Below are 23,814 nucleotides of genomic sequence, written 5' to 3'. Positions count from 1 at the left end.
AGGAAATATAAAAGTGTAAAGTTGTCGTACTACAGCCTCCGTAGATACAGATGTTCATCCTGAGAATAATGAGCAGTAACTCTGCACATCTGTCTGTACACACACACACACACACACACACACACACACACGGTGAGAGCAGTCGATAGAATGTGTCAGCAGCCGTGTGGCAGCTCAGTGCTGCTGACAGGGACGTGTTTGTTTCCCATCAATCACTGGGCTGAATTAAAGACATCGATTAGCTTCTGCAGCAGCGAGCTCCACCTGATACTCTCGGTCAAATCCAGGGAGAGACCCAGCAGGGGTCGGGGGGTCGGGGGGTCGGGGGACCTCCACCTCAGCAGCTTTTCCCCGTCCTGCTTCAGAGGAGGTCCCGCAGTCGGAAGCCTCCTCTGACCTCTGACCTCACTGCAGTTCCACATGTTTTAATTTCATTATCGCACGTTTATAATTTTCCTCCGTAAATCTTTGTTGCAGAGACAGTTGGGGTGGGGGTGGGGGGGGTCGATCATTAAGGGATAAGACAATTACAGCTAAAAATTCAAAGACTACAAGCTGTATGTGAAATCATTCCGGGAGAGGCTGGAAATGTGAAAGAGGGGGCATTAAAGAAAAGATTCTGAATTATTAACACCATTAAAACTGGGATCTTATTACCAGCAGACAGAAAAACTAATGGAGAACCGTCATGCAGTAATTGGTCTGCGGAGCGAGGCTGACGAAGTAACCAGGATGTGAATTCTCCTTGAGTTCTCCTTCTACATTATTCACAGATTTACCCAACAACACGTCTGAATGTGGAACGAATGTGTTGCAGGAGACAGGAGGGCGACGACTGACGGCTCAGACACAGTCACCGGCAAACTAAAGCTTCTTCTGCCCGAACAACAACAACCGGCTGCAGCCAATAACTGTAAATACAAATATTCTGGAGGACGCTGCGTCCATCTGGAGATCAGGTTTGATCGGGTGGAAAAAAAAAAAAAAGTTGTTGCCTTTAGAAAAACATTTGTTGTCCAGGCAACAATTAAGAGACTCCGGAATATATTAGTGAAAGCAAATGAGTACGAGACAAATGAGATGGTTTAGCTTTAAGACTCGGAGCTGCAGTGGAGTGACTGTGTGTGTGTGTGTGTGTGTGTGTGTGTGTGTGTGTGTGTGTGTGTGTGTGTGTGTGTGTGTGTGTGTGTGAGAAGCAAAGCGTGACTGAACAAGAGCATCTGTGCTCAACCCTGAATAATTAAAGGTTATTTATATACAGTGAAGACGCAGTGCACACACTGTGGGTTTTTTTTTTCTCCACGGTTAAGATGTGTTAAGTGCGGTGGGGGGGGGGGGGGGGGGGGGGTCATGAATCACACACTTGGAGAAAAGCTCAAGTTATTATGAACCGCAGAGGTTCTCCTGATTCAGCTGATAATCCTGAGTCACAGCAGCAGCGTCTTGTTGTCGGTCAGCGGGAGGAGACCGACAACAAGCGTACACACACACACACACACACACACACACACACAGGTGGCTCATTGTGTGTGATGTGGGATCAGTGAGAAGAAGGTGTGTGTCGCTGCAGAGAAGTAACACGTGAGAGTAACAGTAGAAAAGCTCTGGATTCCAGAGTCGGTTGAATCGTTGTGTTCTTTTAATATTTTCTGTGTCGTAAAACAAAATGTGTTGTTCTTCTGTCACCGTCAGAGTCGTTCAGTGAAAAGATGGTTTAATGTTCGTCCCCTCGTTCACACAGCAAAACATCTTTAGATAGAACTGACACACACACACACACACACACACACACACACACACACACAGACCCTTTGATGTGAATGTGACCCAGTAAATGAAATGAGCGAGGTCTTTCCAGGGAAGCGTGGAGACGAGCAGCGTATCCTCCACTGTCACCATTTTGTTGATTCGCCACACTCCACCACTGCAGCGTCTCCTCTTCTCTCTTCCTGCTTTCCTCTCCTCTCCTCTCCTCCCCCCTCCTCCCTCTCGCTCTCTCCCCCTGTGCTCTGTTAAAAACCCATTCTGGCCTCTCTGTTGTGAGACGCTGTGATTCTCGGGGCAGTTGTGTGTCCGTCCACTCGGAGGACAGCAGCGACCTGCTCTCGATGAAAAGTTATTTTGGGTCTTTTTTTGTTTCGGCCTCTTATTTCAACCTTGAACACCTGAATCACAAGCGCAGCTCGTTTTCCTTCACATCCTCGTTCACATGGTACCTGCGGTTTGTTTTCTCGGGGATTCAGTTTCTCTCTGCGGAACATTTGGATGATTCCAGAACTCCAGCCGGTGGAGGTTTGAGCTCAAAGTGTGTGATTATGTAAATGCTCAGTCTGTCCTTCATACTTGATTCTTAACGCTGGTACTTAAAGAATCGTTTGAAGTTTATAATGATCAGCATCATGTGACCTGCGTCTGTTCAGAGCTCGATGTGCCGACACATCACGTCCTGAAATGATTCACCTGGACGGTCGCGCTCGCTTTCAGAATCTTTCAAATAGTGTCGACCAAAATATTCCACCATGATATTTGTGTTAATGTAGATTAACCCGCTCTACAGATACACGTGTTTCTAATGTTTCTTTACTTCACTGACGTGTCGTACCCATGACGAGTGTCGGACCGTGTGAGAACATGTTGGACTCAGAGGCAGAGCAGTGATGTTTTGCTGACTCAGCACAAACAACCCTGAACTGGAGAATCCGTAGTCGTCACCGTTGTTGAATCCAAGTCAAGTGTTGCTGAGATGTTTGGGTCACGTCACTAGGAACCATTTATTTGATGGTGACATGTTGCCTCAGTGCAGTAAACTGAACGCACACGCCCAAATTAAAATACACACTTTTATTATATTCGTTATATTTCATATTATAATACTGAAATGTTGTCGAGCCTGTAATGACCTCACCTTCACTGAGTGTTCTCAAAAATACTGGAAGAGTCTGTAAACCTTTTTTTAATCCACATGGATTTATTATGTATGTATATTCTATACATTCATTTATCTGTATTATATATTTTATACTCGTATTTAAGACTTAGTCACTCTTTACGTCGAGCTTGCAGATTCAGGAATGATCTCTGGAAAGTGAAGCAGCCTCAGCGTGTTGACGTGACGACTAACGATGTTCTTTAAGGAGAGGACGTGACGGAGAATAATAATCTGTTTATTTATATTTTACCTCCAGATCTGAAAACATCTCATCATGTATATAATAATCTCTTTACTCTCGTCTTCCCCACACCTGCCTCCCCTCCGACTCCCCTCCCTCCCTGTCACGTGCCTCCCTCACCTCCAGCCGACCACCCACTTACTGTACGGTCTCTCCCCCCCCTCTCTCTCTCTCTCCCCCCCGCTCTCCCCCTCCGCTCACTTCCAGCCGAGCCGTGCTGATATTTTGAGCTGGAAAATGACTTAATGGAAAGTGGTGCAAAGGCAGAACGCCGTTTCAGTAACAGCTGATGTGAGCGCCGACATTTTCTTCCCGGCAAAATCAATTTGGAGCGATCAGGTGGGCGAGTCACCAATCTCATGTTTAGTGAAAACGCTTGATTCTGTTTGAGGGCCAATCAATTTCAGGCTCTTTGCCTGATCTCTCTCTCTCTCTCTCTCTCTCTCTCTCTCTCTCTCTCTCTCTGCTTTCATTTCTCTTCTAGCCGGCTCACCCTTCATTTATCTGCCTCGCGCTCCTCTCCTCTGTCATCCATCTCCAATCATCCTCCTGCTCTCAGCTCCCTGAGATGATCGCCCGAGGTTTCCACATCTCGGTGCCGTCTTCTCCCTCTCATGTCTTCCTTCGCCGCTCATCCTGTCTTGTTTGGTTTCATTGTTCCCGTCATGCCGTCAACCTTCCCTCCCTCCCTCCCTCTCTCCCTGCCTCCCACCCTCCGCCACCTCCTCCCAGTGCTTTTCTTTCCCTCTTTCTGCTGTCTGTCACTTTTTGTCAGCGGAGGGAAGGAACGCCGTGAGGCTCAGGTACTCAACACCAAGCGACGGTTAGAGATGGAGGAAAAAAGTGCAGAGAGCAAAGAAGGAGAGAAGGTTAAAGAAAGATAGAAAGAAGGTTGAGTTGAAGCGTGATACTGGCGCCGTTATCGTTTAAGGTTCATCACTGAAGCGCAATGAATCTTGGAGCAACTGCTCTTTAAATTCAGTCTGAGAGGAAAAACCAAATAAGGTGATAAAAGTTGGAAAGTAAGAGACGGAGGAAATAGAAGAAGAGAAAGTGGCTAAATGTTTCTGAAATGAAAAGTGGATTTGAAAATAAGTTTGACATTTATGTGGTTTAATTTGTCAGAAGACAGTTGTTAAGTTATTCACGCAAAAAAACATTTGAAATGTTTAATGATGTTGTTTTTTTGTGCATTTAAATGTCAAACATGGGGCGTAGACGAGTAAGATGATGGAAATGAAAATGTTCAGAGAATAAAGAAAACAAGAGGCAGGAGGAAGAGTCGAAGACATTCCGAGGAAAGAAGGATGGAAAGAATGGAGGAGGAGAGAGGACAGAGAAGAGGTGAGGGGCCAAATGGGCTTTGATTCGGCTCAGTGACCGAGGACAGAGGGGAGTGTGGTGGTGCTGAGCGTCTCTGGGTAGCATCTGCTCTGTGCAAGACTGCTCATATTACCCAGAGGCCTTTGGGGCTGAATGGGGCAGTGGACTGCACTCATCCCTCTCTTCATCCCTCTCTTCATCCCTCTCTTCATCCCTCTCTTCATGCCTCTGTGGAGGAGGAAACAGGACGTGCAGAGAGACACCGACAAACAGGAGGCGACTCCAGAAACTCAAAATCCTCGTTTAAAGCCAAAGTACATCTTCATCCGTCCTTCTCTCCATCTCCTGTATCACGTTGCATCTTCCTTTCCTCACTTATCTCCTCTCCTCATTCTCATTTCCTCTCCCTCCCTCCCTCCCTCCTCCCTCTCCCCTTCGTTCAGTGCAGACGCCCGACAAACTTTTTCAGAGTTGTGTCTACAAGCAGCGGAGGGGAACAATTCTCTCTCCTGCGTTTCGCAAAGAAGTTTCCGTCCAGGAGGAGGAAACATCACAGATTCTCCAGCTTCGTCAGAATTGTGCATCTTTAAAAAGAGTGAGCAGCTACAGTACGTTGTGTAACGTGACCTGAATGCTCACTGGGTTGTGTTCAAGAGCAGAAGTGTAGAATGTGAACTCAGCATCACGATGAACAGCATTAACACTCTGCCAGCGGTCCGGTCGTTTCACATTCAAGCCTCGCTCCTTTCACAGGTTTCATCTTTGTGAATGTCTGAGTTCATTTGAAGCTCGTCTTTGGTTTTGAGGTGTTTGTTTTAGTTTAGTGTTTATTTCAGCTGATCGCAGATGAATGGGAATCACCAGCGTCGGTGAGCTCGTACTCGGCAGCTGACCTCACCACATGATTCTCCACTGGCAGTGGGAGGAGAGAGAGGATCATTCCCACACAGAGATAAAAAAACACTCCCGTTGTTGTTTGTGTGCAGATGCATGTGAGCGAGGAGGGGAGGAGGGACTGGAGGGAGCGTGGAGGGATCGTCCAATAAGCAGGAGGATTTATCCGGTCGAGGCTCTGCTCCTGTAGAGATGCCTGCAGGCCTGGATTTCTTCTACGAATCCGACTCGAGACACAAATAGAATGAACTGGCGGTCACAGTGGGCCTCGGGCTCTGTCAGGTTAAACATGGTCTCATACTTTCACTTGGGTCTTTAATTCTTTGTTCTTGTTCTTTCTAACTTCTTTTGTGTTCAGGCTTCGTAGTCTTTGTCTTTTGTTGTTTTGTTCTGTTTTGAAAAAGTCAACCCCACAGGAAATGTACCTGGTGAACAGAATGCAGATTTATATTATATTTATTATATATATCAGTATATATACAAGTCTTAACCATTCACTCAGTTACACACATGTGAACAGCGCTTGTAGAAACCACATCACACTCTGCTGGGCATTAAACCATCGACCCTCTGGTCGGTGGACATGCTCTATATTTGGGTCCGGACATCATCCAGAGCTTTTCTTTAACACATAGAAACATACATACCTGCACATGATGTTTGAGTTCCACTGCAGAAACTCTTTATCTTTATCAGAACATCAACAGCCATTGTCCCTAATCGCCAAAAGCTTTTGTCTTCGTCGATGTCTTCTACACGTGCGTCTCCTCGTTTTTTACGATTGTTGCGTCGGTCACATGTTAGAAACGCTCACTCACAGCGGTTCCTCCTGAGATTCTCCTGCTGTCTCGGGTATCTGGACATTTTCAGACATCACGCTCAAAGAGTAGCACCGTCACGAATGAATCGATGAAAGTATCGAGCTACCTCTGAAGTCTGAGGAGGCAAACGACCTGCAACACGTTGGTCTGACAGTCAACTTCCTTTTTGTAGAATATAAAAGCCACATCTGAGAAGCCAACACATCCCTCGCAGTTACAATTACAACCCCGGGTGAAGGGTTGTTAAAAAATCATTTGAGGAATAAAGAAAACACAACCAGGCTTGAATGGTAATTAATCAGCTGCTTTTCTCTCGTCATGGTGAGAAAAATCTCATCAGGAGCAACGTGGAGTCGCTGCTGTTCACAACACAATTATTCCACCGATTCAAACGACGCAGCAATTAGAGTTCACGTCCAGCCGCCGTTCGTGTTTGTGGCTCGACGAGCGGAACCGAGCACGTGAGTCATTTTCAAGCCACAACAATTCAGTGTCATCTGAACATGTTCTTCCTCCGGGGCAGAGACAGTGTGACGTCCTCTGCTCCAGTTCAGTCTGGAGGAGAGGAGCAGGCGGGTCACCTACATCCTCGACACAGCTTTCCTTTTAAAACTTCACCTTGAGTTGTTGCTCCTGCTGCTGCCAAACCCTGTCCTCCTCCCTCCCTCCCTTCCTCCCTCCCTCCCTCCCTCGTTTTCCCCTTCTCGCTGCTGAGAACACCCGGGCTGCGCTCGTACTCTTGTTCTCTCCGCGCTGAGCAGGTCAACACAAGCGCACGCTGTTGTTGCTTTGCTCCTTTCACAGGCCGACCGGGAAGCTTTGAAGCACCTGAGGCTGCGTTCAAGCTAAACAGGATCAGGATTAGTGTGTCGTGTGTTTATCTCTCAGGCGATCGGTGATCAGTGAAGCTGCCCGGGCGGGAGAGGGGCCGCTCCAAGGAGAGAGAAATCCAAATAAAGGCATAATGATTGAGAGGAAAGCAGACTTTTAAAATCAGATTCATGGAAATCGTTGAATTGTGTAACTGATGTTCTTCAGACATCCCAGTATTCATCAGGGTCTGACCACCATATGGCACATTAAGCTGAAATATGGGCAGAAAATCAGTCTTTATATTATTTATATATTTCTGCTCCCTCCCTGAGGCCTTCACTAGTGTGGCCTTGTTTTGGTAACGTGCTTTAAATTTGAATATCACCCACACCGTCAGTTTCCAAGAAAAATGACCTTCTGCTTCGGCCTTTCAGAATCCTGCCTTCACTGCTCTGCAGGTAAAATGAAACTATTCTTCATCGTATCCTCTGCGGACGCTCGGACTCCCTCCTCGCCCGCACCATGGGACTCTGGGACAAGAAGCAGAAACCTATTTAGACCTGTCAGCTGGATTCAACCTCTCACCTCTGAAAGGGTCTGGAGTCCACCAGGACCCACCGTTCACAGAGAGACGCCGGGTTTCAGCCTGGTTTCCATCAGAGACAGAGCTGTGGACATATTACTTGTTCCCGTCACGGTAGAAATCACCACGACAGCTATTAAACACCAGAACAAACGTGTGCAGGTCAGAGGGAAGCTCACCCGGAGCTTCGTCTGATTATTTTTTGAATGGTGTAAACGTGGAGACGGATTCAGACATGAACAACTTCCCTCCGTCTGATTCACGCAGAATTTATTTAATCGCCGAAATATGACTTTCAACAACGAGATGAAAACCGTGTTTGAAAATCCTGGTTATCATCTTTAAATCTCGTTTATTATTTGAAACGTGGTTTTCCCTGAAGCGTGACTTTCATTACCTGTAGCTCTTCAGAAGAATATTCATCAGCAGTAGAGCAGAAAGTATATTCATGGCTCTGATCTGACCTTTGAGTCCAGTTTCACTCACTCACACTGTGTTTACACAGTAGATCACATGTTCCGTGTGGGTCAACTATTTATTTTGTCGTTACTGAGAGAGAAGGAAAACCAATCTCATAAAAAACCCTAAATGTGATTCACTTCTCATTTTCTAACGATGCAGCGTCGTGTCGCCTCCGAGGTTGTTAATCAAGATAGAGAGCAAACTAATGGAGACATGACAGTTCAGGGCTTTATGATAAATGAGCTTCACTCTGAGAGAAAAACAAAATGCTTTTCAAACGCTTATCTGTACGACGAAGAGCCGATTCACAAACCAGCTCGGCCTGCTGGGTAAACCAATGTCCTGCGTGAACCCTGCAGGATCTCTGGAGGATCTCTGGAGGATCTGACGAGGATCTCTGGAGGATCTCTGCAGGATCTCTGGGGGATCTCTCGGGGATCTCTGGAGGATCTCTGCAGGATCTCTGCAGGATCTCTGGGGGATCTCACGAGGATCTCTGGAGGATCTCTGCAGGATCTCTGGGGGATCTCTGGAGGATCTCTGCAGGATCTCTGGAGGATCTCACGAGGATCTCTGGGGGATCTCTGGAGGATCTCTGGGGGATCTCTGGAGGATCTCACGAGGATCTCTGCAGGATCTCTGGGGGGATCTCTGGAGGATCTCTGGGGGATCTCTGGAGGATCTCTGGAGGATCTGACGAGGATCTGACGAGGATCTCTGGAGGATCTCTGGGGGATCTCTGGGTTGTAAACAAGGATCTGAGACGTAAAGTTTGTCACAACAGAGCTTCTCACAAGTAATGAAATCAGTGATTGTTAGTTTCTTCATCATCGTTGATATTATATTCTGGAGAGCGCCGCCTCATGTTCATCTCAGAACTGAGGATAGTTTTATTCCCTTTCAACAGTTTGATAAGCAGCCGCCTCCTGTGTGTTGTGTAGGTGTTTGACCCGTGTGTGTCTGTCTGCGTGTCCGTCTGTGCTCCCAGACTTTACCTCAGTGGTTCTCAGCCGGTCGAGTGTGCAGAGTTTGGAGCCGCAATCAGATTAAGACTGAGCATCCCCTTCTGATCGCTGCTCTCCGCTCTGCTCCGCCAACTCAATCTGATCCGGCCACAGCCCTGGGCTGCCTCTCTGATTAGCCTCACTCTCTCACACACACACACACACACACACACACACTCACGTACGCAAATGTGCACAATCACATATGCACGCATGAGAGCATGGAGGCTCACTCACACACAGATGGATACAAAGACACGGAGGCTCCACAAATACAATCATACACTCACATGTCAAGAGAGCTGAGGAGCGTCAGTGTGTGTGTGTGTGTGTGTGTGTGTGTGTGTGTGTGTGTGTGTGTGTGTGTGTGTGTGTGTGTGAGATGGAAAGTGCGCTATAGTCAGAGACGATTTCCTTTCTGGAGCTGTTTGAATCATTCATGAAGAAGAGAGGGTGGAAATCAACACACAATCAATCTGACACTCACATAGAGAAACACACAAACACACACACACACACATGGATGGATGGATTTTAAAACACACCAAAGGCCCTGACTCACCCCCACACACACACACACACACACACACACACGCAGCACTAACCAGTTTCACAGGCTGCAGCTTGGTGACTGACTGTCATGGAGAGACAGAGCAGAGACAGGATACTGGCAGAGATAAAGGAGAAGACGTGTTTTCACCCTTGTCCGTTGTTTTGTTAGCGTGTTGGTTTGTCTCTGTAGACCCCCCCCCCCCCCCCTAACGACGTGTTTCTGTCTCTTCTAGGATTTATAGTTGTGTTGAAAGCAAACAAGCGAGTCTAAAGAGGGAGGAGGGTGAGAGGCTGGAGACAGACATTATGAAAGGTGTGTTGTGAAATGAGCATGTGGAATGGAAGAGAGAGAGGGGGGGAACTAGAGGGGAGGCTCTCATTTTATTCAGTCATGCTGCATTAAGGGAGTAACACGAACCTGGGGGGGGGGGGGGGGAGAATAGAGGGGAGAGGGCAGGATGGAGAGAGAGAGAGAGAGGTGGAGAGGTGTGAGTGGAGAAAGAGACTGGAACATCTATTCTACGCAGGTGACACGGAGGCCATGAAAACAGCTGAGTGAACACAGATTCTCAATTCACACTGTGGAAACGCACACGCTGCAGTTTCAGCAACAACCACCAGGCTCTGTAACGCACTCACCTGACTCCTCCCACCTGCGCACCCGACAGCGTCAGAGGAAACTGCGTCAACGCAGAGAATCTTCGCGTTGAGTGAACTGGTGTCTCTTCAGCTACATATGAAATAACACTACATCATTTTCTATTCCCATGTTAATAAATATTAATGAGTAGAAATGTTCCGGTCTTTGATTATTATTATTATTAAATTCATGAACCAATCAGAGATTTTCCTTCACACGACTCTTAGAGTGAATTTTGAATCAAACTATGACTCATCAGGCGTGTTTCATGTTTGAAGCAGCACTTTGTGTGTTTGTGTGTCCGCCTCTTAGCGGACCAGAGATAATCAGCTTGGGGGGGGTGCAGTGAAGATGTTGGGGGGGGGGTTAATGAGCTGCAGCGGTGCAGTGAGACAGGCTGGGTAATAGAAATGAGTCACAGTCGTGTCCCTCCGTCACTGAATGCAGGTCTTTAAAAGTCCAGTGTGTGAGATTTAGGTGAAAATTATTTTTGGCATGTATTCAGCTGCAACGTGACACTTCGCCACTAGATGTCACTACATTCTACACACTGGACCTTTAAATTCACTTGTTTAAATTCCTGGTGCGACAGGCGGACGTGATGAAGACGTCCTGATAAGAGCCGACATCTTGTAAAGATATATGTGATGTTGTTCTGGTTAAAGCTGGATTAGTGTGTGTGTGTGTGTTGGTTATATACACAGTGTGTGTGTGTGTGTGTCTGTCTGTCTGATGCTAATACATTCATGACTCAGCGTTTCTCTTGTTTACTTCTTAACTTATCGTTGAAGCTGTGTTGCGTCATCAGCATAAAAACTTTCCTCGCTGCATGCCATTAGCCCACATGCCAACCTCTCCACAATAAGAGCATTAGCCTCCTCTTGAATCCGTTCCTCTCTTCAGCACTCGCACTTCACTCATCGGAGTTCTGTTGAACTCTGCGGAGCACCCCCCCCCCCCCGCTGGGCTTCAGCCTTCGTCTTTTCTTAAAGACACAAATGACGACACAGAGGAGGTACGATGGGAAAATACTTGTTTCCGTGGAGTAAGATCTACAGATGATCAGACGACACCGGCTGGGCTGTGATCAGCTGTGGAGACGTAACGGCTGCCTCTTCATCTCAGAGGAGTCGGTGAAGAACAAACCAGGTGTGCGTTCATCTCCCTCTGCAGAGTCAATGTGGAGGATTAACACGCACATCACCACAACGACTCACAGAGGGTTGTAGAATGTCCGAATCAAATTTACAGGGTTTTAGCTCTTTAGCTTCACGTGTCTACTGTGAAGCGACAGAGTAAGAATGTTGAAACTTTTTTAATATTTGTGTTCAGTCCTGTAACATGAGGTTGCTGGTTCCTTTCTTTATTTCGGGAGTAACGTTGGTTTGCTCAAATAGCAGCTTTAGAATCATCTGATGGTGCATTGACTTAAAACCGGAGCACAGTGTCGGGGTCATTGCTGCGGCCTGAACGCCTGTTTCCAGAATGTGTAACTTTGGCGTTTGGGTCGTACGATATCCTGCAAGAGCCGAATTCTGAAACAGACATTTCCATTGGCTGAGTGTCCTTTAGTTGACCCACTCATGTTCGGTATAAGACAGACAGTGGGGGTGTTACCTTGGATTATTGAAGGGTACTTAGTCTGGTTGGAAGGAACTGAGGTGAAAACACTTCATGTTAACTCTCCGCTGCTTCAACTGCAGCTCTGTCTCTGTCCTGTTGTGGCTCAGTTCTAAAATTACACAAACCCACTAAGTCAGTGACAAATGAACTGCTGCCTGTGTTTACTTCTATTTTACTGACTGAGCTCGAAGTGAAACCCGGGACCTCCTATCACGTGTCACCAGGAAACACTGTGGGCGCCGCTCCAGATAAGGTCGACTTCCTGCAGCGACCCGACTGGAGCCATTAGGAACTGAAACATGATTCTCTGGTGTTAAACCGTTTTTAAACACCTGAACACCGAACGCCTCATTTAACCTTCAATCCAGATCCCAGAATGGCTCCTTCACAAAACGAGAACAACTTTGTCTTTGGAGGATTTTCTCTTAACGAAACTATCTATTAAGCTCATGAACACACACACACACACACACACACACACACACACGTCCTGTGTGATGTCACAGGTTCTGTCTCGACATCAGAGCAGACGTCTGGCTTTTAAAAACTCAGGTCGTCCAATTTCATTCGGCTGCAGACGGCCTGAGAAGGAGTTTGATAATCTGCACTGTCTGATGAGTTCCCCTCTGCGATAAGTTAAGAAGAGGAAGGAGGATGAAGGAGAAGAACTGGGGAGTGGAAGGGATGAAATAAGAAAGGGAGAAAAGGGTGATGGAGAGAAGAGAGGAGGATCCTCACTGATCAATCGTTCTCTCTTTTTTATTGAATCACTCTCTCTCAGCATCTTTGCTCTCCGTCTCCTAGAATCTCACTCAACGCCTCCTCCATCTCTCTCCCAGTGTTTATAACTCATCCATCAGATACACAGACGTGCAGATGGAACAAACCTCGTCTCTGTAATTTATTCGGCTGCTTCTGCCTTCGTTTATTCCATCTCCTCTGCGACGCCGTCCATTCGTCAGGCGCGTCTCCTCTTTCAAAATGAATCCATTTGCCTTCCGAGTCGCCGCGTCTCTGCGTTTCTTCATCGCGCAGAGATGCCGTTCGGCAACAAATGCTAAGAGACGCGTCGTGAGCGCTCGCTGGGTTCAACTATATTCTCACAACATCGACTCTGAGTCATGGCTTCATCCACGCGTCATCTACTCCTTCCGCTAACTGTGATAAAAAGGTTGAGGGATGGCGTGAAGACGAGCAGCCTCATTTGTTTAGAATGCTCTTTACATCCCGACACTTTATTTTCCTCCGGCCTGTTGTGTTAGTTGTGCAGCAAAGGTTGCAAATGATGGATTTAATGGTTTCTTCTCTCGACATCTCGTTTCTGATCATTTAGTCCAAAAATAATAGTTTTTTTTTTTTTAGCCTATCGACCAAACCCACCAATGAATATATATATTATCCAGTAAAACATTCTGTGCCTCTAAACCTGAATTATCTGGTTCCTCTGAGACAAACAGCTCTGCTTGTAGATCTCCTACAACTATTAAAACACTGTGAGTCACACTGTCACAATGGTTGACATGTTTCTTCTTCACAATGAACGCACACACACACACACACACTAGTTTATTGTGACTCAAGCCCACACGCACTGTCCTATCCCCCCCGGCAGCACCGTTAATGCGCCGCAGAAAATAGTCCCACCAATGAGCTGTTTCTGCAGCGAGCAGCTGTTACAGGACGTGTTTTATGTGTGAAAGGTGTTTTTGTGTGGATTCATTCGACAGAGTGAATGTTCCATCGACAGACGACACACTTCAACCCAGAGTTCAGGTTTTATTTTGGAGAAGCTTCACTTTCACAGTGAGCGAGGGCCCGAAGAAAACGTTTGCTTCCTGAGCCGGAGCAGTCGGCACAGTTCAGCTGTGGTGAACTTTGACCTCTGATGTGAGCTTGTGTGACCGGCCCCTTGGCTGCAGGCTAATTATCATGTGTCGTCTCGGACCAGTTCTTCAACCTATTGTATAATTAACCACAAATGATGCATAGTTAAAACAGATCATCCAAACTCATGATTAAAACACGAGTAGAGGATCCAGGACAGAGTTGTGATGTCTTCGTTCGTCAGCGCTGCGCGTCACTCGAAGGGAGATGGAGTCCGAGCTTGGACACTGTTGGTTTTGTTCTCTGTGGGATTTACTGACCATCGAGTGTGAGATGTTCTCTGGAATTAACCGCTGCACCGTTTCACTGATGATGTGCGATAAACGATCTGAAACGTAACCGTGTGTTTTGCTCTGGTTTCAGGCGTCGGGGAGGATTGACCTGGAGACCAGATGACAGAACGGTAAGAGATTGACTTTTAAACTTGAGATGTGAAACTCCACCCAAAGAGTGACGCGTCACAACAGACTAGAGACGGGAATCTGTTCTTGGTTTGTAGAAGAGGGGGGATTTGGGTCCGACTGTTCGCGTGTTGGTAACAGAGACCATGTTCTGTCAGAGGGTTCGCTGTCATTACCGTGCATCAGCTGCTGCTGCCGAACAGAGTCCGCAGCCTGGGCTGCAGGAGGAGCTCAACAGCTGGTGTCATTTTGGATCTAATGTCATTGTGACAGATTTAAGTCAGATGTCATCTCGTGTGGATATTGGTTTGTTTTTTTCCTACAAGCTTTTCAGTGAAATCCGAGCGGAGGCCGACATTTCAGAAGGGTTCATGTGACCAATCAGAGCAAACTGGTCTTTAGTGGGAGGGTCCTTAAAGAGACAGTGAGGCTGAAAACAGGAGCTGCAGCGACTTCAGAGCCATTTAACCATTTGCAGCATAGCACTAATTAAAAAGATGCACCTGAACACACCTGAAGTCAAGATGATGGAAACTGAGAAGTGTTGACCTGACGACCTTTACTCCATCTGTACTGTCTTTTACTCTGGCGTAAGTCTTTATCTTTAATTAAAGCTCCAAGATGAAGCTCCATTGGTCCCCGTGAGCAAACCCTATCAAATGAGAGAGCAGTGAATTGATGCTGTGACGTGTTGCTCGACTGAGACTGTTTCTTCAAAGTGTGAGTGATATATTTTTAGCTCTCCGAACTAACGCAGGCACTTAGATCACTGCAGTAAAATAAATCTGTCGACACTGCGGCGTCGTCAAACTGTGACCATTTTGTTCCCAAATGCTTTTTACAATAAAGGACAAGATTGAGGTTGAGCCTCACACACGTGATCACGTCTGCATGTTGGATACCGTCAGACCTGTCACGGAAATCAGCTGAGCAGAGGAAAGAAAAAAACATTTAGTGAAGCTTGATGCATGAAGGAGAAAAGAAATTCAAGATTAAAAAAAAAAAAAGAGAATCTAAAAAATGAAATTGAATCTATAAAATACATAAAATCAAAAGTAAACATTTTTAAACAAGTATTAAAATATGAATACGGATGATCTGTCCATCCATCCATCCATCCATAACTTGTGGAACCAAGTGGTCTTGTAACTTTAAGAACTTAGTTTTTTATCTTGAATCTTTACTTTCTTCGTCCCGTCACATCACTCTGGGTCTTTACTGTGGTTTTACTGTTGGTTGCTATGGTTACCGGTGATGAAGAGCGAGCGAGTGGCGGCTGTGCTCGTGACCAGCAAATCCATGAAAAGTCAATGGCACCAGTGTGAGTCGGGAGATCTTACTGGTGTTTGATGGATCATTTACCGCTCTGTTGAAAATGTTTCCTCGGTCACTGATCAACCGGTTTAATTCGATCTGTTTGTCGTACTGACACGTTGAACAGTTGTTTAGTGAGTCGTGTGTGAAATAACAGTACTACTAAAGTGAGATAACAGTACTACTAAAGTGAAATAACAGTACTACTAAAGTGAGATAACAGTACTACTAAAGTGAGATAACAGTACTACTAAAGTGAGATAACAGTACTACTAAAGTGAAATAACAGTGCTACTAAAGTGAAATAACAGTACTACTAAAGTGAGATAACAGTACTACTAAAGTGAAATAACAGTGCTACTAAAGTGAGATAACAGTACTACTAAAGTGAGATAACAGTACTACTAAAGTGAGATAACAGTACTACTAAAGTGAAATAACAGTACTACTAAAGTGAGATAACAGTACTACTAAAGTGAAATAACAGTGCTACTAAAGTGAGATAACAGTACTACTAAAGTGAGATAACAGTACTACTAAAGTGAAATAACAGTGCTACTAAAGTGAGATAACAGAACTACTAAAGTGAGATAACAGTACTACTAAAGTGAAATAACAGTACTACTAAAGTGAGATAACAGTACTACTAAAGTGAGATAACAGTACTACTAAAGTGAAATAACAGTACTACTAAAGTGAAATAACAGAACTACTAAAGTGAAATAACAGTACTACTAAAGTGAGATAACAGTACTACTAAAGTGAGATAACAGAACTACTAAAGTGAGATAACAGTACTACTAAAGTGAGATAACAGAACTACTAAAGTGAGATAACAGTACTACTAAAGTGAGATAACAGAACTACTAAAGTGAGATAACAGTACTACTAAAGTGAGATAACAGTACTACTAAAGTGAGATAACAGTACTACTAAAGTATACTACTATTGCCACAGGTTTTGTTTTATATGTGTTTATATGCAGTTGATAAACAGGCCTATTGCTGCATTACTGCCCCCTAGTGGACCGGAGTATGTGCACTGGCTCTGTTCTCATTCACTTCCAGCATCGGTTCATACATTAAGAATATGTTTCATTTATGCTAATGCGCCGTGTGGTTAACACAAGCGTGCACCTGCTTCTCCGTCCTCCTCCTGTGACGACTCGGCCCGGAGGCAGAGCATCACTTCCTGTCTGGGAGACGCAGCCGCGAGAGTACGAGTTCACCGTCTGTGAAAACCTGAAATGAGACGTGAGGCCGTCACCGTAGCAGATTGTCATTGGTCACTGGTTTAACATTCACGTGAAGGAAACATTTTTCTGATGAAGTCGTGCACGTCTGCAGCGTCCAGCGTGGAAGCGGCTCCACACACCGCGTCACCGAAGTCGTCAGTTATCAGACGGCTGAAAAAGTAAAGCGTAAACTTTTTCACAGTTTCACAACCAACACGTCGTATGATCTAATATTAGCAGAGTTCAGACGAGGCTTCGAAACATTCTGGTGCATTTCAAATTATTTTTTATGAAATAATGATGAAATATGTTGCAAAACCCATCATTTTGAACATTGATTTAAATGAGTAATGGTGCAGAGTCAGCCAAGACGTTCCCCGGTTGGCCACGGCTCCTCATAAACTATTTATTTTTTAATATAAACTGTTCATTACGAGAAATAAATACTGGAAGGAATAATCTTCTCTTCCGTGCTTCACTAATTATCCTGAAACAGCTGAAGGTACAGTCCCTCTTGAATCGACTCATACGATTCAACGCAGCTGATGAATTCAAGTGTTCATTCTCTCGTCTGTGTCGACGCAGAACAAAGGTCACTTTTCAATCGCAGATTTAAAAAAACAAGATGTTTTTCCTCTTGTTTTCTTCTGATTTGTCGTCGAGTGCATTCGTTCCTCTCTTATTTCTTCATAATTTCAAGTATTCAAAAGTTCAGACACGCAGGTCGGCTAATGGCCGGCCGGAGCAAACGAACGATCATTAAACACAAGCTTCGTTACACGAGCAAACACGTGCAGAGGGATCAGCCCAGTGCACGGACGTCTCTATTATAGATGCAGCGGTGGAGGAACACAAGCAATTAATTCACTGTTAGACTGCTTAGTGGGACCAGAGGGAGGCAGCTGAGCAGGAGACAGATGGATTATAAGATGCTTCATTGCACCAATATGTAAATAACACATTTAGTTCTGCTGGTGCCTCAGAGAAGTGGATTTATTCTTCCAGCCCTTTACGACAGTAACGTTTCCGTGAGGACCTGACAGGTTGAAGTAAACACACACAGAGGTAAGAAAAACAGATTGTTTTTATTTTACTCTGTTATCATTGTTCCAGGTCGTCACTGTCGTCACTGGAACGCGGCGTGAAGCCGACTGTTGCAGGTGGAAACACAGATGGCGTCAGACAGCTGCGTTTATCTGCTGTTGATGTGCCTTTGTGTTGCATCATGGGAACAATATGATGAGGTTATTTTTCAGGTCATTATGAAATTGTCTCAGGATAATATGAGAATCTGGATTTTTCACCCCTAAGGTCAAGATTCGCTCTTATAATCTTTTCTTAATATAAAAAGTTTGACTGCAGTGACGTGTCCGACACAGACGAACATCCACAGAGCGTTCACATCGGGCATCCATCAAACAGCTCCCTCAATGAAACCGCACTGAAATTCACTAGTCCTGGATCTTTATTCTAAATCAAGTAAAATCTTTCACATGATCAATGACTCAGTGAATGTTTGGTCCAGCTCATCAGCAACAACATGAAGGAAACTTCAAACCAGTTCCAGTAAAACAATTCTTCTTCTTCTTCTTCTTCTCTTGAATAACATCCAGTGGATTTATTTTAAGTCCCTACAGTTGTCGTGTGTTCTTTTGAAATGTGTTCAAACTGAACAGATCTGTGTGCAGCTCGTCGCACGAGTCCGTGTTGCTGAGGAGCTGCTGAGAATTCAAAATCAGGAAAAACAAAGAATCTACCTTTAGGTTTTCTTTGTCCTTCATGAAACATAAATACTTCCTCCTGTTCCCTTCGTTCTCAGGCTCTTCTCTCTGTCACTCCGGTAAATGAACTCATTAGTTCAGTGAAGCCACTAAAGTCTGAATGTCAGCGTCCATGTGTCATAATTGGAAAAAGAGAATCAATAGTCTGGCTCCTTTTTTTTCAATAGGTAAAAAAAAATCATTTCTAACAGCACATTTGTTTGTTTAATTAAAAGAATTCAAGAAACGATTGTGGACATTCAATCTAGAAAGAGCGTCACGTCCACGGTTTAATCACTGAGCTGAAGTGTAGAGTCGGGTTTGATCCACTAATTAATCCTGACTCCAGCCTTTTCTTTCTTTCCATTAACGTGACGGCGACGTCACGTTAATCCTTTGAATCTGTGTCTCCAGTGGTCGGGATCTCTGCGGTTCTTCTCTTGTAGACATGAAACCATTACTGTCAGCGTCTCCCCGAACGTTTCCACGACGAGAGTGTTCCACTGTTGTTTCTGTCGGTGGTGAGACACATTTAAAGATAAGATAAGAAATGACAGACTTTATTCATCCCACACTGGGGGAATTTGGACATGACAGCAGCAGAGGAGCATTAAGATAGAGAAAAATTTAATTAAATAAAAATAAGAATAAATATATATAAATATATAAAGTATACTGGAAATTCACAGTGATATTGCACATGGGAAGTGGAAATATACATTGGATGTAACAATTCAAAAAGTATTGAACTGAATATGAATATTGCACATGAGATAGATTAAAGTGTGGGATTCTCCAAATACTGTGCGTTAACCTCTGCATCAGTGTGTTCACTTATTCGATCCTCATTTAAAACAGCTCTGAGAAAACAGTGGCCCTGACTTTGATTCTTTAACATTTAAATAGTTTATTTAAACCTTGTGACAGCTGCTCAGGATCGTTTCTTTTGGAGCTTTAGACATTTGGTCAGTTTAACCCTGAAGACCTAAGATGCTGAATAAACGTCCAGATAAAACCTGAGGGTTTTCTGAGGATCCACAGAATTAAATACATTTTAGAAAACTCAATTATTTGATATCTTAAACGTTTCTAAGTCTTTGCCTTTTAGCTCATGACCTTTTTTTTTTTTTTAAACTACTGAAGAAACTATTTTAAAAACTCTTTTGCCGGCTTAGAGTGCTATCGAACTAATTGCATTTCCCAAAATGCCTTTCTCCTTCAAGTATTTCAGCAAATTACGAAAGCCTTTATTTCATCATCACATCTTGATGCACCTCCTGTCTCCTCCCTTCGCTCGTCTCTGGCGTCTGTTGACCTTTCCTACTTTTACTCATGCAAGTGCTCCCGTCTCACAGGTTACCACACTCGAAACATATCGGTGGTAAACCGGAGCAGGTGTTGACTCTTTGGCTCTTTAATTAAAAACCTGCTGAGACTTTGACAGAAACGCAGAATCCTACAGACGGGTTTAAATTGAGGCGGTGAGCGGAGCAGGAGGAGGCCGGTGGTGGAGGAGAGAATCAATTTACACAAGCAGCAGCAGCTGTTTACCGCAGGTCAGATCAGACAGGAAGCAGCGGCCGCACGATGATCACTGGACCGACACAGGGGGGGGGGGCAGATTATAATGATTAAACATGAGTTTTACTATGAATCAGCTGATGCGTCAACAAACACGGTCTCTCGTTGTTGATCAAGATGGTGCCGAACCTTTGACTTTGTTTTCTGGTCTCATTTGCAAAGGAATTTTATTTCCTCAAATTAACGTCTCATGATGAGTCATCATGAATAATTCATGTCTGAACTGTAAAATCCTCATTTACGTTCCTTCGTCGTGAGGTGACGTGTTCCTGCCGTGTGAGTATCGGCTGATGTCAGAACATAATATTTTCATCGGCCCTGAGTCGCAGTTAGAACGGTGAGAGACTGTAAGAATAATATAGAATATAAGATATAGAATAAACTCTGTGAAAGGTCCCTGATGTGTTTAAGATGATTGAAAGTGCTCCGAGTTAAAACTCTTTATTCGAGGTTATGTAATGCACCAGTGAGATGGTGCGGCTGTTGAGCAGCCTGATAGTTGAATCACTTTTTGAAGCAAAGGCCTCTCAAGGGCGACTGAGGACATAAAGGACTTTTGTCTTTTATTGCAAACTTGAACGACTCCTGAATGATTACATCTGAAATGTATTCATTTCAAGAAGTCATGTGCTGCAGGGCTGTGGCCTCCATGAAGTTTACAGAGAGCGAGGTTTCATTGTTCCTTTCAGACATTAAAAGAAAAGCACACATCAGGAAGAGTTCCACTTTATGTAAACCGTGGAAATTAAACTATTTATCTTTTAAAACCATGCAACACAGTTCGCAACTCCGTCATTACTTTTCCTTTGCTGTTGCCAAGACGAGAAGTTACGGGACGGAGACGTCGGAGCGGCAGAATCACTGTTGAGCAAACGTGGCGAGTAACGTACGTCCCCCGCTGCCTCGGAGAAACCTCTCACTAAACCAGTAATTGAACTCCATGTAATTCAATTATTTCCGCTCCCTCTGGTTCTAAGTTATTTTACAAGTCGTAAAGAGATAACATTAGAATGGCAGCTGCACTAAATCTGCAGGTGATTATAGTAACTGGAACCTTCAGTCAGTTATTAGAGGTGAGCGGCCATTATCCATTTGATCTCCCTCATGGCCTCACCCATTGCTTTCAATTTACACACACACACACACTCACACACAGTTTAGTGGCAGAACACACACACGCTGTGGCACAATGTGTAAATGATGGAGCTTGTTCTGCAGATAGAGACACACAGCGGGCTCTGTGCATTCAGATGCAGGCTGTTTAATTCTCCGTCTCTTTCCCTCTGAAACACACACACACACACTCACACACACACACACAGACACACACACACAGACACACACACTCCCGCAGACAGATAGTGATCGTGCCTCCCATAGCTGCATCCACACTTGTTAGCGTAACATCAGGTATGTGGAGGATCCCTGCCTCAGCCCTAATTGCATTCCTCTGGGCTCGACTCGTCTGCCCTGGAGAGTCAACAGTCTTCTTCCTTTCTTTGATCTTAACGAGCCTTATTAACTACCATGGCAACCGTGGGGGGCTTCTGGGACGGCGGCGTTGTTAGGCCGTTTATTATTGGAATGAAATAAAGGAGGCGGCCTGGCACGTACTGCTGCTGCCGGGAGGTTTCGGATTAGGAGGGATTGTGAATCACAATGGCTACCGTGCTGTTTTTCGCAATATTATCTCTGAGCTAATTGTATCGAGTCCAGTCGTTTTCTTCTCCGGGAAAACAGAACGGTTTGAGTTCTGTGAGAAATGACTTGGCAGCCGCCTCTTGAATGTGAATGCGTTTGTATCGACTCCCTCTCCGCCCACACACGGCTTTTCAGAATCATTGAAAATCAAACATCTTTTCAAAAAAAGCTGTCGGAGGAGAAAACAGGTATTTTTTGACAGCGGAACATCTTCTGGGCTCTGAACATCTGTCGAGTCAGGATTTCAACCGACGACAGCACTGAGGCTGTTCTCGTTACGGTTTTTAATTATATCCACAAGATATTCTTACACTGACAAACTGACTTTCCTGCAAAATGCCAGACTCGTTTAATTGTACTCAGAGAACAGGAACTCTATTCTACAGGTTATTGTAGCGTGCTTGGTCAGGTGACGTCAGGCAGTCGCACAGTCTGAGCTCATAAATCTGAGCTTTGGCTTTTTAATCAATTGTTTGGAATTTAACAATATCATTTCTAAAGTCGCGCAGTGTTTGAGCAGCTTTACTAATTAGACTTTGCTGAGTTATTTCCATCCGGAGGAACCAGACAAGCCTCCTGAGTAAGAGCGTCACTGCCGCCTCTACAATCTTCACCGCGGCGTTTTCATCTGTCGTCTCCTGATTCTGCAGCGTCACAGAGACTCCGGTGGATGTGGTAGATTGAGAGATCTGCATTCGGATGTATGCGAATGGAACGCGCGTGTCGTTTTGTACTCGATGTGTCGGGACTGAGGTGAAATGTGCGGCACGCACTCAGCCAGTCGTTTAGTCGGGCGGTGAAACAGTCAGTCGATGAGTGAATCAGACGTTCAGCGGAGGGTGAGATTGGAGCTGGGTGGTAATTGTGGTCTCTCTGCCTGCTGATAGCCGCTCTCATCATTTTCCATCTCTCAGCCCATTTACACAGCCTTGTTTCACATTTAGTTCTGATAGGCTGTAATACTCTGACACCGCTGTGGCACTCACACACACACTCACACAGACACACACACTCACACAGACACACACTCACTCACACACACACACACACAGAAACCAGCCTCACAGTTGCTGGGACAGATGCAGCAGAAAACGTTTCTTGTTTCTTTGCTCAGTTTCGAGGGTTCGCTTCCTTTTGATCCTCGCATCATATCTCGTGGACGTCCCTCAGCAGAGCGCTGACAGAGAATGACTGCGTTGTGGTTTGATGCCTGGAACTCCCGAAAAAGAACTAAAGTCAGACACGTCACCCGACCAGAGACTGTGTTTACTTTTATAAGATCACTTCAGACTTGATCCAACGATCCAGAAATCAAGCTGAGTGTCCTGCAAACGAATGCTGCCATCGTGTGTATTTGCAGCCAGAGTCTGTGCAGCATCAGTCGTGGTCTGGATCTGTGGGATCAAGGTTAATTCAGAAAAATGAAACAAGAAGCTAAATGTCTCAGATACAGGCGCCGCCATCTTGTCTTTTATTGGCGTCATTCAGAGTCTGAGCAGCAGAGAACCGGTCCTGTGAGTGAAATCACTGAACCTGACATCAGGTATCATGTGAAAGTTCCTTCCAGGTTCCGTCTGACACAAATCTTTCCTCTCGGTGACAAATCTGAAGCGCCTCTCATTTCCCTGCATGTTACAGTGGAGAGGAATTAACTATCATTTAGCAGAGTCTCAGATGTTTAGGGATTAAAAGGTGTCGAGCATCAGAGCAGAGGAGCAGCAAATTGTTGTCATTAAAACCAGGACGAGGGGGGGGGGGGGGTCCCTGGAGGCTGTACAGTGCCTGGATTCTCTCTCTGTCGTGATGAAACTCACCTGAACTCGACCTCAGACACTGTGAGATGTCGTGGAGAGGACGTGTGGACGTTCTCATGGTGAAATCAAAATGGAGATCTGCATGCGTGTTTGGATTTTGACCAAAGCAACAAACTCTTGAGGTCTCTGCACACCGAGCTGTATTTTTTTAATATCAGTCATCTCATCGAAAAAGGAAACGTTGCACACTGAGTCTGATGTTCTCGGTTCTGAATATTCGCAGTAGCAGATAAAATAGAG

The 23,814-nt window shown here is 45.1% G+C and overlaps 1 protein-coding gene across 4 annotated transcripts in view; it reads left to right on the top strand.

Annotated features, from left to right (window-relative positions):
* The window catches only part of LOC109644236 (leucine-rich repeat and fibronectin type III domain-containing protein 1-like protein), a 175,577-nt gene that overhangs the window by 33,388 nt on the left and 118,375 nt on the right, over nucleotides 1-23,814 (top strand). For 3 of the 4 annotated variants that reach the window (XM_069534241.1, XM_069534243.1, XM_069534240.1), the window contains exon 2: nucleotides 14,133-14,172. The exons of the other annotated variant lie outside the window; for it this stretch is intronic. The gene's annotated coding sequence lies outside the window, so the exon portion shown is untranslated. The remainder of the gene's footprint in view (nucleotides 1-14,132; nucleotides 14,173-23,814) is intronic. 4 annotated transcript variants of the gene reach the window in all.

Source organism: Paralichthys olivaceus, chromosome 11, assembly GCF_024713975.1.
Source record: "Paralichthys olivaceus isolate ysfri-2021 chromosome 11, ASM2471397v2, whole genome shotgun sequence".
In the NCBI taxonomy this organism is placed as follows: Eukaryota; Metazoa; Chordata; class Actinopteri; order Pleuronectiformes; family Paralichthyidae; genus Paralichthys; species Paralichthys olivaceus.
This window is presented reverse-complemented; position numbering and strand designations above follow the sequence as displayed.